The sequence below is a fragment of the Equus asinus genome, chromosome 12 (genome assembly GCF_041296235.1).
Source record: "Equus asinus isolate D_3611 breed Donkey chromosome 12, EquAss-T2T_v2, whole genome shotgun sequence".
NCBI classification, from domain to species: domain Eukaryota; kingdom Metazoa; phylum Chordata; class Mammalia; order Perissodactyla; family Equidae; genus Equus; species Equus asinus.
In genome coordinates this window covers 12,639,493-12,654,248 of record NC_091801.1, presented here as the reverse complement: position 1 = coordinate 12,654,248, position 14,756 = coordinate 12,639,493, and the positions used below count along the sequence as shown (strand labels likewise).

Below are 14,756 nucleotides of genomic sequence, written 5' to 3'. Positions count from 1 at the left end.
TTGTACTATAACTTCCAATCTATTATCAAAATATTTCTAAATATATTTGTAAAGACTAATGCTGTAAAGTGGTTATGAAGTGTAGCCAGCTACCTACAAAACTTCACAGCTACTCCACTGAGGTTATACAGTCTCAGTCTCGGTTATAAGTGCTGAAAAGTTTTGGCAGTGCTTCCTTTACTGCTTTTCAATTATAAAAAGCATTGTTCTCCAAAATCCTTAAAGAATGTCATTTCATACAGACAAGCTAGCCAGAGGAATTACACCAGTAACCTTTCATGCAAAAAAACCTTGTGAAAAACTTTTAAATAATTTTAGTTTACAATTTAAAGTCCATATTTCTGTTTTCTTAAATAGGATCATCTGCACATAATTTAATCTTTCAACACCAGAATATAACATACTGGTGCCCAAGATATGTGAAGTTATTTTTCCACACACTAAATGCCCCAAAATGGCTATGCATTTTGCATTCTTGTTTACACAGCTTTTATTGTTCAACTCTTCCCTTGTTATCATCAGTGGACATTCTTTTTCAGTATACAACAAAGCAAAACAAAAACCACAGCAGCCCATAATTTACGGCTTTAAAAACCAAATAACCAATGTTACTAGAATTGCATACAACATTATAAAGATTCTTAATGAGCATCTTTTCTTTGATTAAAGTAGAGAAGCATGAATGTCTATTTAGAACTCAAAAATTCTCTGCTTACGGGCTAGTGTCTGCTTTTTCTGGAGAGTGAAATATTACTATCAATCTAGCAATGTTTCTAGATCTTTTCAATTCATGACACCTTTAGAAAGCTTAACATCATCCAACAGAATAGAAAACTAGATCAGAAAACTCCTCCCTTCTTTGCTGAGAATCACTGTAACAGAACTTTAATGGTTCTTTTAAATTGCCAAGAATGAAAACCTTTCCGCAGATCTTGCAATATCATAATTGTTAGTAACAATGAAAATAAGATGTATCAACTACTTGCAATTTCTGACCTCAACTACCTTCCAAAATACAAAACAATTACAAATTGAAAATTAGAGAAAATTTTAACTATCCAAAATATAGAAATAAAGCTGTCTAAATGACATTCTGAATTAAGAAAGAATATATTTGTGATAAATTTCTATGCCAGAAGAGAATTTTTAATTTATTCTACTTCTGTGATCAAGTAAACTTTAAAAAACACTCGGTTCAACAAGGAAAAATGGATTTCTTCAACGTAGGATTCTCAGAGACTTCTGATATACTAAGTTGCACAATGATTCTCCAAGGGAAGAAAGTAACATAAAGAGGTTTCCAAAAGTAACAGAACCCTCTGAGAGTAGAGCATCTTGGAAGGGAAACACTGTTGTAGCAATCCTCCAGATCTTGAGAACTTTTCTAAGAGAGGGAAGACAGCCCTTGTTACCGAATCAAGGATATAAAGGAGGGTCAATGTGCACAGCTACCAAATGAAACAAAAAGATATAAAGGAGAACTAAGAAGAGTTTTATTGGTATAATTATCCCTAGGTCTCCTGAACATAATGGTGAAGGGTGCTATGGAAAAAGAAATGTTTTCCCCACCGTGATACTACTTCTTACACGTCCACAAAGGAAGGCAGCTGTGGTAGCCAAACTCCAAGATTAGGTTGGAAAAGACTATGGTTTACATCTTGGTCATTCTCTCTAGAATGACTCACCATATTGTGAACAGCCCAATTCAGAGTCCCTCATGGTAAGAGACAAAGTGTTACAAAAGTATATGAGAAACACTAGTATTAGAATAGAACACCAGCAAAAGCAATAACACCACCAGCTTATAAGGCCATTATGGCAACAGTGGCCTGTTTTCCCAGACAGCGGTAAAAATGGCAGGTACAGACTGAGATAACTGAAAATGGAAAATAGCTGCAGCAGGTAACTGGTATAACTACAGAAGAACTACCTACAACCACTGGGAGGGAAGGGGGCTAAGAAATTAGAGTTCCAATGGTTCACAGACAAATATCACCCTTGTCCACCCCTAAATTGGTGAGGTATGGAAAAACTAATTACATACTTTACAAATGTACTATAGTTCTCTGAATCTAAGACACACCATCAATCATAAAATGCACCATTACCTTATGTAACACTAGGAAGGGAAAACTGCTTCCAATTAAACAATGACACAACATCAATAAGACAATATCCTGATTTCAGACATGTTAAAATATGAAAAAAAATGTGCATTAAAAAAATCTATGAGAGAAGCCGGCCCAGTGGTAAGAAGTGGTAAGTGGTAAGCAGAATGGCAAGTTAACGCGCTCTGCTTCAGTGGCCCAGGGTTTGCGGGTTTGGATCCTGGGTGCGAACCTACACGTTGCTCATCAAGCCATGCTGTGGTGGCATCCCATGTACAAAATAGAGGAAAACTGGCACAGATGTTAGTTCAGCAACAATCTTTCTCAAGCAAAAAGAGAAAGACTGGCAACAGATGTTAGCTCAGGGCCAATCTTTCTCACCAAAAAAATAAAAAAAATCTATGAGGGGCTGGCCCCATGGTGTGGTTGTTAAATTTAGTGTGCTCTGCTTCAGCGATCCTGGGTGTGGACCTATACAGTGCTCATCAAGCCATGCTGTGGCAGCATCCCACATACAAAATACGAGGAAAATTGAACAGATGTTAGCTCAGGGCTAATTCTTCCTCAGGGAAAAAAAAAAACCTATGAAACATGGTATTAATAAAAGTTTAATTTTCCTAAGTCTTAAGTACCAAAACTATTTGAAAAATAAAAATTAAATTTGAGTAAACAATATGCCTAAAATGATTCTTATCTCAATATTTAGCACGTACCCCAAAACACATGATCTCAGCCAAACTTTAAATATGCACTTTATTCTCAGAATTTGCAAAGCAGTACACAGACATCAGTTTTCCCAGGCCAAAAGGTTACTAGCAAAGGAATTTCTTTTTCTCCCCTTATCCATCAAAAATGGCCAGGCCCAGAATCTGAATATTTTGAAGCATCTCAAATCTAGAGTAAACCTGAAAACTCTACCTAGCCCTCATCTTGTGTTGGCTCAAGTCTGGAAAACTTAAAGGAATTTGAGCTCTTCTTAAGAGACCCAAGTGGGTTCACTGCTCAGAAAGGAAGATCCTCATCAGAATCCTGATCCTGATAGGAAAGATCCTAAATACCATAAGAAAGGATTAAACACCTTCAGAACTGGCTTGGCTTTGTGTGTGTAGTTCAGCCAGCTCCCTCCTCATGAAAACAAATGAATCAAACTGATATGAATCCATTCTAATTTATTACTTTCTTTTTTGGTAAGACAACCACTGACAAATTTTGCAATTAACTATGACAAGGTATTGGGACATAATACAAAACTAAATGACACTCCAATATGTCATAATACCATGGTTGAGAATCTCTACTCTAGATCACTCAACAGCCTATGATCTGTGACCCTGAACTTAAGAGTGACACCAGTTCAGTTCCTAAACGTTTTTCTACCTCAATGCATGTAAGGGATTAGTTTCGCGATTTTCTCTCCCCTATGACTGGGGCTTACTACAGGAGTCCAGGAGAGAATTTAGTAATGTGACAAGGGTGCTCAGGAGCTTAATACATCCTCTCTGCACTACAGTCTCTCCAAGAATCACTACAGTAGCTGCTTCACACCAAAGGTGAAGTGTGGGCACACAAAAAGGCCAACGTAGTAAAAAACAGACATATATTATTACTCTTAGCCTTATGAGACGTAAAGCTCTTGGAAGGCTCTAGCCACAGTTTATATACAAAAGAGTAAAAGCAGTTTAAAAGATAGTCACTTAAAACCTGTATTCACTAATTCTAATCAGTCCTGTTCCTTTCTCCCAATTCAAAATATCAGTACCTGTCCAAACAGACTCATAATGTTTAAATCAAGTTTGAATATGCCACATGCCTCCCTGGCATGATCAGGAAATGAAATATAATGGATAAAGACTAACACTTTTAAAGACCAAAAACGTAAAAATAAATGTGGTAAAACTTCAAATTCTAATGCAGATCTCTGCCATTATGTGTATTAAACATAATTTAACCTATTAATAATGATTACTTGATTGGGAAAGCCTCAGGTAACAGTGAGGTCTATAAGCCCACCTACCCTTAAGTAAACAGTTCTGATAGCTTGATGACCTCATTTTTCATTTGTTTTTTACTGTCATCTGCTTTTTTGTCAATAACTTGTCATAACATTTAATCTCTAGCCACTGACATCCTCTTTTTCTCTTCGTTTCTCCTTTATTTCCTGTTTCCTCCTCCCCAACCCTACCTGGCATTATCCAGCAAAAGGGCTTATTTGTTTTGGTGAATACACCACATTATTTTGGTGTAACAAATTCCAACTCATCTTCAGTGCTGGCATTAATATTGGCTAACATTTATTGTTTCATGTGCTCTTAAACTATACCACCTCACTGAAACTAGGTGGAGAAATTAGGAACAATTTCTCCAAGTTCTCATAAAATGAAAAGCACAGCCCAGTAACAGGTCCACAGACCACTCAGTATAGCACAGTGCTCAATCATGGAGCTTCATCCCAATGATGCAATCTCTGCCTCTTTAGCTCCTCATCATTTTCATCAAGGTCCATGTTTATATATTAGTTCAAGAGTTTTTGCTTTTTCAGACAGCTGGGGATGATGATACAAAAAAAGTACTACTATGGTTGGTTGTTTTATAGCGAATATTACTGCTTAAGTTGAAGACTACCACATCAAATGAAATGCTCCTAGTAAAAAAACCTAAGTATTCTCAATAGCACCCTAAAAAGCTCATTCATATCTAAACCAGTTCAGATTCTAAACTAATGTGTTTCTGTAAGTATTATCTTACACTAACATATGTTGAAACCAAGGCACAAAAAATTTTAATGATAATCTTATGTTTGTAAATCAAAACGAGGACAGAATACATTCCTCTTAGATAGTAATAATGGCAACACATGAATGGACAAACTTGACAGGATTCCTGGCCCAGTAAAGCTTAAATTCTAATGGGGGAAGAAATGGTCAATAAACAACAGAACAAATAAGTATATGGTACATTAAAAGGTGATGAAAATGGAGTAAGTTAAAGGGATGGGGAGTTAGGCCTCACATCTTATAAAGTTTTATCTCAATTCGACACTTTGAGAAACTATTCTAAAGGACAGAAATCCTTCTTTAGGGTAGGGAGAAATATAAATGAGAGGAAAAAACATTAAAAATGTAGAGCTATATGAGAATGGCTGTTAATGCAACTGTACATAAAATGGCCAACAATGTTTTCTCCAGTTTCACCTTACAACCAACTAAAGGTAGAAAGTTAAAAAAAAAGAGGAAGATTGGCAGTGGATGTCAGCTCAGGGCGAATCTCCCTCACCGAAAAAGAAGCCCACAGCCTAAAAAAGAGAGACAAATACGTAATAATTTCTACACGCTTTCAGGGCACAGTAGTACCCAAAGGAGAGAGTGGTCACAGAGGAGAAAAACCAGGACCATGGTGTACTGAAAGCCAAAGGAAAAATGTGTTTCAAAGACTAAACAGAATCTCATTTCCAGCCCAACAGCAGAGTAGATAATAATTCTACAGAAAGGAAAACAAAGTGAATGCAGAAGCTCTGAAATAAAAGGATCAGAGTTGGATTTTGCCTTGGGGATTTCTACCAAATCCAAAGACCAAAGAGTGAGACAGAAAACCTACATAAAACAACAGAAGACCTACACAGAATTACGACTCCTCAGTGTAAGGGTGAACAAGATAAAGGGCGCAGAAGAAGATAACAATGAAATTTGTTGTTTTGAACTTTGCAATGGGTAGAGGAAGAAAAAAGTTACACCATGAAATGTCATAACCTCAAGCAGACACCCATACAGGTTTGCAGTCCGAATTCCTGCTACCTGAGAACCTTAGGCAAGAATTTAATCAAAAGTGGTCCAGGAACTCATGCCCCAGGTAAGTTGCAGAAGCGAAAAGAAATCCTGGAGGAATTCAAGTTCTATCCTTTGAGGCAACCATTCTGCTTTTCAGAAATCTATAGATATATCAAAAATTAATAAGGCCCAAATGAGAAATTATTCAGAAGGCAATAGTACGCAATAGCTGGTGCAATAAAAATCTATCTTCCCTAGCTGGAAAAGCACCAGATCCCCAAATAATTTACTTTATGTTCTTGTAGCATTTATATAACTGTGAGCAACTCTAAGGCAGAGATTATGGTCTATTTATCTTTGTATTCCTAGCATTCAAAATTGTGCCTGGAACATAACGTTTTTTGCCTCAGTAAATGTTTTTTTAAAAAAATTACTAAGAATGTTGACTGCTTCATTGTTTGTAAGAACAAAATCCAGAAACAATATATGTCTATCAATAGCTAAATTATACAAATTATGGCATACAGAAATAAGACTATGCAACCATTAAGAATGCTGTGAATCCATGGGTATTAACAAAAGAACCCCAAGACATACTGAAACAAAGAAAAAACAAGCCTCAAAAATACATACAGTCCCTTTACATTAAAACAAAAGCAAGAGATTTATTTATACAAACTTTATATAAATGCATACAAGAGACCAGAAGGAAGCACACCCAACTATTTTACAGTAGTTCCCTCATAGCAGTTCAAACAAAGGAGAAAGAGGACATCCTTACTTGAACTATATACTTTTATATTATTACTTTTATGACAAGAACATACAAGCGTATTTCTCGTCTACTTAAAAAATAGAGTTAAGGGTTCAACAGATGATAAAAACATGTCCTCATAAAAACATGTACACAAATGTTCATAGCAGCTTTATACACAATAGCCAAAAAGTAGAAGCAACCTAAATGTCCCATTAATTGATGAATGGGTCACAAAATATGTTGCATCCCTGCAATGGAATATTATTTGGCCATAAAAAATAATGAGGGGCTGGCCCCGTGGCCGAGTGGTTAAGTTCGTGTGCTCTGCTGTGGTGGCCCAGGGTTTTGCCAGTTCAAATCCTGGGCGCAGACATGGCACTGCTCATCAAGCCATGCTGAGGCAGCATCCTACATGCCACAACTAGAAGGACCCACAACTGAAAATACATAACTATGTACTGGGGGGCTTTGGGAGAAAAAGGAAAAATAAAATCTTTAAAAAGAAATTTTTTTAAATAAATAAATAATGAAGTACTGATATCTCTTGCAACACAGATGAACCTCAAAAATATTAAGCAAAAGAAGTCAGTCACAGAAGTCCAGGTATAGGATGATACTATTTATATGAAATGTCCAGGGCAGGCAAATCTACAGATACAGAAAGTAAACTGGTGTCAGCTGGGGGATGGCAGATAGGGAGCGAAGAGATGGAGAGTGAGTGCTTATGGGTACAAGCCTTCTTTCAGGGATGACAAAAATACTCTAATAACAGATTAGGAGGATGGTTGCACAACTGGGTGAACATACTAAAAATCACTGATTATACACTTTAAATGGGTAAATTTTATGGAATGCCAACTATATCTAAATAAAACTTTTTAAAAAACTCAATGGATAGATTAAATAGCAGATTAAACAAAGGTGAAGCAAGAATTAGTACCTAGGAAGATGATCTGAAGAATTTATTCAGGATGTAACAGAGAAAGAGAACAATGTGAGATAAAAAGAACACAAAACAGAATGGGAGGCAACATTTAAAGACATAATGCCTGAGAATTTCCCACAATTGTGAAGACAACAATCCTCAGGTCCAAGAAGCCCAATGAATTCCAAAAAGCATAAATAAAAAGAATTCCAAACTCAAATACATCACTGTGAAAATTCAGCACACCAATCAAAAAAGAACTAATTCTAAAACCAAGGAGAAAAGAGAGAGTACCTACAAAGATATGGAAATCTGACTGATGGCTATCATTTTAACAGCAACAAAGGAAGACAGATAACACTAGAATTTAGAAAACAGTGGAATTATATCTTTGATACAAGTGAAAACTGAAAATTTTAACTCTTTTATCTAGCAAAAACTGAACGTCAGGAACATGTGTGAAATGAAGATATTTTCAGATAAAACAGAGTTTATCACCAACAGTAACCAACTAAACAATAAATTTTGACTTCCTTCCAGAAAATGATTCCAAATGACAGGTCTAAGATGCAAGAAGGAATGGTGAGCAAAATATGTAAATATGTAAGTAAAGCTGAACACTGTATAAAACAATACAGGCCCCACAATTCCTTATGACAAAACTCTTGGGGCCAGACATGTTTCAAAATTAAGAATTTTTAGATCTTATAAAAATAATAATAATGTTATAAAGCAGCACTTCATCAAACAAATCAGTATTTAGCACCGAAATAAGTGAATACTGACAGTATACGGGATTTAAAAAATATACATGCAATCCCATGTCCATTCAGGTAAGGTTTTGCCACCAGAAAAATTGTGGTCAACATACAAAAACAGTTTCGGTTTCCAAAGCTTTTTCTAGATTTTGGATTTGCTATAAAGGATATGAACCCCAAATGCCTAATCTGTAAGATTAAAACAGAATAGAACCAAGATACACAGCAAACAACACACAAAGTGGGCGGCAGGTGATGGGACTTAAAGCATTCTACGGTCATTATACTTCTTGAGAAGAATGGAAACATACTGATAAGCTTCAGATTTTTATAATTATGCATGTTACATTAGTCATCATAATGCCTACAGGTCAATAAGAAAAAGACAAACAACCGAACAGAAAAACTGGCAGGAGACTAGAACACATGATTCACAGAAAGCATCCTAATGACCAAAAAATATAAGGAAAAGGGCTCAACCTCATGTTCATCAGAGAAATGCAAATTAAAGCCATATTATGATAGTAACATATATCCACCATAATGACTAACATTAAAAACAACTGATAAGACCAAGTTGGCAAGTATGTGCAGGAACTGGAACTCTCATATGACTGCCAATGAAGCGTAAATTGGCAACCCATTTGGTGCTTTTTTCTAAGCCTGAATGTAAACATACCCTGACCCATCAATTGAATCCCACGGTATGTACCCAACATATATATATATTCAACAAAACACATGTACAAGAACGTTTACAGCAGCATTGTTCATGATAGGCTCAAACTAGAAACAACTCAAATGTCTACCAACAGTAATATGGGTAAATAATTTGTGGTATATTCATACAGTGTAATAAAAATGAACTAGTTCTACACAGAACATGGATCTCATAAACTAATACTGAGCAAATGAAGCCAGACCAAAAAAAAAAAAAATACACACCATAGAATTTCATTTATATAAGCCCACAAATAGACAAAAATAATCTATGGTATCAGAAGTCAAGACAATGGTTACCTTCGAGGAGGAAGAAGAGGAAGTAGCGATTAGGAGTGGGCATAAGAGCGGCTCCTGGGGTGCAACTACCTATTTCTCTGTGTGGTAGTTACAAGTGTGCATTCACTCACTTTGTGAATATGTGAACTTCACATTTAGATTTGTGCATTTTTCTATATGTTATACTTCAATTAAAAAATTGGGGGCTGGCCCGGTGGCGTAGCATTTAAGTGTGCACGTTCCGCTTCTCAGCGGCCCGGGGTTTGCCAGTTCAGATCCCAGGTGCAGACACGGCACCGCTTGGCAAAAGCCATGCGGTGGTAGGTGTCCTGCGTATGAAGTAGAGGAAGATGGGCATGGATGGTAGCTCAGGGCCAGTCTTCCTCAGCAAAAAGATGATGATCGGAAGTAGTTAGCTCAGGGCTAATCTTCCTCAAAGAGAAAAAACAAAAAATTTGTTAAACTGTTCTAAAATTGATTGTGGTGACAGTTGCTCTATTCTGAGAATATACACACGTGTGTATATATATATATATATATATATATATTTTTTTTTTTAAGATTTTATTTTTCCTTCTTCTTTCCAAAGCCCCCCAGTACATAGTTGTATATATTTTTAGTTGTGGGTCCTTCTAGTTGTGGCATGTGAGACGCCGTCTCAGCATGGCCTGACGAGCAGTGCCATGTCCATGCCCAGGATCTGAACCTGCTAAACCCTGGGTTGCAGAAGCAGAGTTCATGAACTTAACCATTCAGCCACAGGGCCAGGCCCTATTCTGTGAATATATTAAAAGCCATTAATTATATTATATTATATTATAAGCCATAAAAGATTTTATGCTTTAAATAAATGATCATGGCATGTGATTTCTCAATAAAGCTGTTAACAAAAACAATTTATTATTAAACAATAAAAAATAAATGAAAGATAAACATGGAAAATGTTTGTTGAATCTATACAAAGGATAGAGATGTACTATCTTTTCTACTTTTCTGCATATTTCTGAATATTTTTGAAATATTCATTAACAAAAAGTTTGGAATAAAAACTAGAACAACAACAGTAAAAGAAATGCAAAAAATCGCTAGGGTAACCCTTAAAAGAACAGGAGTGTATAACTTCAAACAAGTAGAGGTAGGAAAAACGGAATGACAAAAAGGAAGAAGACATTAATCCCTAATAAGGGAAGGAAAAAACACAGAAAAAAAGCAGGACAAATGAAAATCACATGAAATAAAGGCAATAAGTTTCATTACATTAGTTACTCATAAAAAAAACCTAGGTTAAGTTCTTTAGTTAAATAGTAAAGAAAGTTCAATGGAGGGTGAAAACAGATAGCAATATGAGATTTTTGAAAACATAACTCAAACATAAGGGCACAGGAAGATTCAAAGGACAGAAAAAGATACCAGGCCAAAAGAAAGCTGACACAGTTACACTAATATCAAGTAAAACCAATTTTAAGGCCAAAAATACTAACAGAGATAGAGGAAAACTACATAGTGATAAAAGGTTCAATTCACCAAAAGCATAAAACTTGTATATAACCAACTTAGCCTCAAAAATAGATAAGCAAAGGAAAATTAAATCTACCTTCATAGTAGGAAACTTCATTAACATCTCTCAAAGTAACGGACAAATCAAGCAGACAGCCTGCAAATTACTTTTGCCAGACTCCCCTGTCCTTGGCTCCGCAATAGGAGGTACCAGAAAAAAACAAGTAGAAAAATGCCATTCTTCCTCCAGCCTTTTTCCCTGTGGTTCTGATAATGCCTCTAACTGAAGGTGTCTCCTTTTGTAGTCCAGAACAAGTAGCTGTAGATTCCAGAAAAATCAGCCCAAGTTGAGCTCCTGGGTTCCCACTCAGTTGCAGGAGGGTGGTTGTACCAGTAAGTCAGAGTGCCTCGAGCAGCTCAGCAGCAAGCAGGCTCTCTGGTCCCAGCCATAGGTAGGAGCAACTCTCAGAACTTGGGGTAACAACCTCCCTCTGTTCCTCTCAAACCCTCTCCTCTCTTGCTCTTCTAATCCTAACCACACCCTTGTAACCAATTACTCGCATTACATCTCTCTTGGCTTGAAAATGTCTCGAGTACTTACTACTTTCCTACCTGTTCATTGATCAACAGAGCATTTAAAAAACTGCCACTAGTGATTAGAGAAAAAAATTTTTTAAGCACTTCTAAAACATTTATATAAAGTGACTGATGTGAAGCCAAAAAAGTCTACCACAACAAATTTCAAAGAACTGTGTGATACAAATCACATTCTCTGACCACAACACAGTAAGTCAGAAAACAACAGCAAAAAGAACTATGAAAAACACCCACATTTGAAAATTTTAAAACAACTCGATCAAAGAAGAAATCATAGTGGAAACTAGAACATATTCAGAAATGAATTATCACAAAAATATTACCTATCAAAACTTAGGGAATATAGCTAGAAGTGTACTTAACAAAAAAATATAGTTTTAAATGTTTATAGCAATGGGTCTTAAAACTTTCTGATCTTAGGACTCTTTTATATTTATAAATTTTTGAGTACTCAAAAGAGCTATCGCTCATATGGGGCAAACAAAGATATATTGATTTTACCACATTAGAAATTAAAACTGTGAAATTTTAAAATTGGTTAATTCATTTCAAAATAAAAATAAACTTAATAAAAAAATAAAAATAAATAAAAATAAAAATTAACTTAATGCTTAACATACAAATATTTTATGAAAATAACTATATTTCCAATACAAAATTATAAGATGAGTGGCATTATTTTACATTTTTGCAAATTTCCTTTAAAGTCTGGCTTAAGAAAAGACATCTAAATTTGCAAGGTGGCAGGACTAGCCCTGGCAGGTATCAAGATTTCATAAAGTATGGACACACACAGACCAACAAGACAGAAAAGAGAGATCAGACGCAGATCGACACCTGCTTGGAAACTTGACTGATGACCAAATAGGAAATGTGTCTTAGTAAACAGGGCTAAGACAAATGGATTACGCATTAAAAAAAAAAATGAAAGTGGATCCCTCAACCCATAAGGATTAAAGACTTAAATGTGAAATGCTAAACTATTAAGACTCTTAGAAGATAGCATTTTAGAACAAAATTTTAGAGAGAAAAGTTTCATGAGCTCAGAGTAGAAAAGGATTTCTTAAGCAAAACACAAAAACTACAAACCAAAAAGGAAAAGACTGACAAATTCTCTTTGGGATTCTCAAGACACCGTGAAAGTGAAAAAAACAAATCTTAAACTGGGAAAAGAATTTAGCCATACAAAAGAACTTCTATAAATCAATAAAGGACAACCAAATTGAAAAACAGCCAAGAGGCATTTCCTAAAAGAAACACAAATGGCCCATCAACAAATAAAATGATATTCAACCTCTTTATAATAATGGAGGAAATATAAAATAGAACTGTAATGAGATACCTTTCGCAAAAATTATTAAGTCAGACAATACAAAGCATCAGGGAGCATGTGGTGTCCCTGGAACTCCTGTATCACAGGAAGAACAGAAGCTGGTAAAAGTGAACAAAGACGAAGTACCACGCAGCAAGTGCACTCCTACATCTACACCTAGAGAAAACCATACACTTGTGCACCAGCAAAGATGTGAATATTTAAAGCAGCACTGTTCACAATAATTTAGGAGTAAAATAAATTACGATAAACTTTGTCACATGGCATACTACTTAGCCTTAAAAATGTACTGCTACATCCATTAGGATAGATTCATCTTAAAATGCTAAAAAAAAGAAGTCAGAAAAGAACACTTACAGTATGATTCCATTTATTTAACATTTAAAAAAAGGTGACACATTGTTTAAATCTATGAAGAAAAATAGGGATGGTACATAAAATCCAGGAGAGCAATTTACTTTGGGAAGGAAGTAATAAGGAACAAGGAAGAGGCATACAGGAGGTTTCAAAAGTAATGGTAACTTTTATTTCTGAAGCTAGATGAGTATTTTATTAATGTTATTTTATTAATATTCTTTAAAATATTCACCTATGACGTTTAAATTCTTTTGTATGATATATTTCACAATCTTTTTTTAGGACCTTCTCAAACGGCTGTGAAAGCAGGGAGACAATAGGGTGGCAGTGGGCAGAAGCAGCAGAAGGAGGTGTCTGCTAACGGGAAATTTAAGACTATGTAAATGCTGATGGGAAGAATCAAGGAAAGAGGAAGAAGGTGATACTTGACATGTACAACACCTGTGAGGAGATGGGATCCAGAGTTTAGGATTAGGGACTGACTTTACAAGGGAACTGTCTTTTCAAGGGTAAACGTTATGTATATAGAGGGAAAAAAAGATACAAACCAAAATATTTAAAAATTAAAATAACCCTTTAATCTCACCATTCATTTAACTTCTGGGGTAGTGATTTTTCTTTTTACTAATCTATAATTTTCTAACATTTCAACAATGAACATGCATAAAATTTCTTTTTTTCATAAAAAAGATAACTCTGATGACAGTGTGGCAGATGTACCGGAGAAATTAAGACAGAATGAAGGCCAGAAGCTAGACTGAAAACTACTAGAAAGATAAAGAGTTGAGACATTACTAGTCAACAACCAGAGGAATCAAAAGACTTAATTAGGATACAGAATGGATCGGATTTAGTGGTAATTGGATGTGGGGAGGGAGAAAGAGAAAAATGAGGCTGACTCCAGGATGTTAGTTTGGATGGATGGTGGTGCTATGAATCTAAAAGAAACTCAGAAGAGGAACAGGTAGAGTTAAAACGGTCTCTCTATGTGGGGTTGCAGGCAGCTGAGATTAAATTCTGTTTTGGACCTGTGGAGTTCAAGCTTCTTGTGAACATTCAGATTGATAGATGAAAACAACAGAATCAACCAGAGCTGAAGCCTGGCTGCTGCTTCAGCTGGGTATGCTCTCAACTGTGAACCCAATGTTTGCATCATGCGTGCTTTTAACCAGCTTGGCTCCAGGAGGCAATGAGATTACAACCCTAGAATCAAATCTCAACTTCTCAAGCTACTTCAGAAGTTATCTGTCTGATCTTTGGAAATTAACACTCAAAATAAAATATTTAAATTACCCAGAAACCTTGACTCCGAATGAAATAAAATACAGTACTGAGCCTACTTTCTCCCCCTGATCACTACATTTCATGCTGTAGATGAAAAGCAGTAATCAGCATTAAGCCTGACAGAGTTGATGTCTCATTTAGGTTAAACTTTTTTGACTTTGCAAGAATATTTAAATGTGTTTTCTTTTCTTGTAAAGGCACAATTCAAAATTTCTTACCCTCCAGATTTGGCTAGGCTGGGCTACATCCAGAGACTTTGATAAGTATTAACAAAAAGCTACTCTGGCAAGTAAAATGTCATCAAGCATAAAATATGCTGTGTAGTGGAAAAGGTAGACTAGAGCCAGGGTTTGGCACACAGCAAGCCTTAAATAAAT

General features: G+C 35.7%; 1 protein-coding gene across 1 annotated transcript in view; it reads right to left on the bottom strand.

Moving 5' to 3' along the window:
• Positions 1–14,756, bottom strand: part of UBE2W (ubiquitin conjugating enzyme E2 W) — a 65,801-nt gene that overhangs the window by 31,135 nt on the left and 19,910 nt on the right. The gene's annotated exons all lie outside the window — the stretch shown is intronic.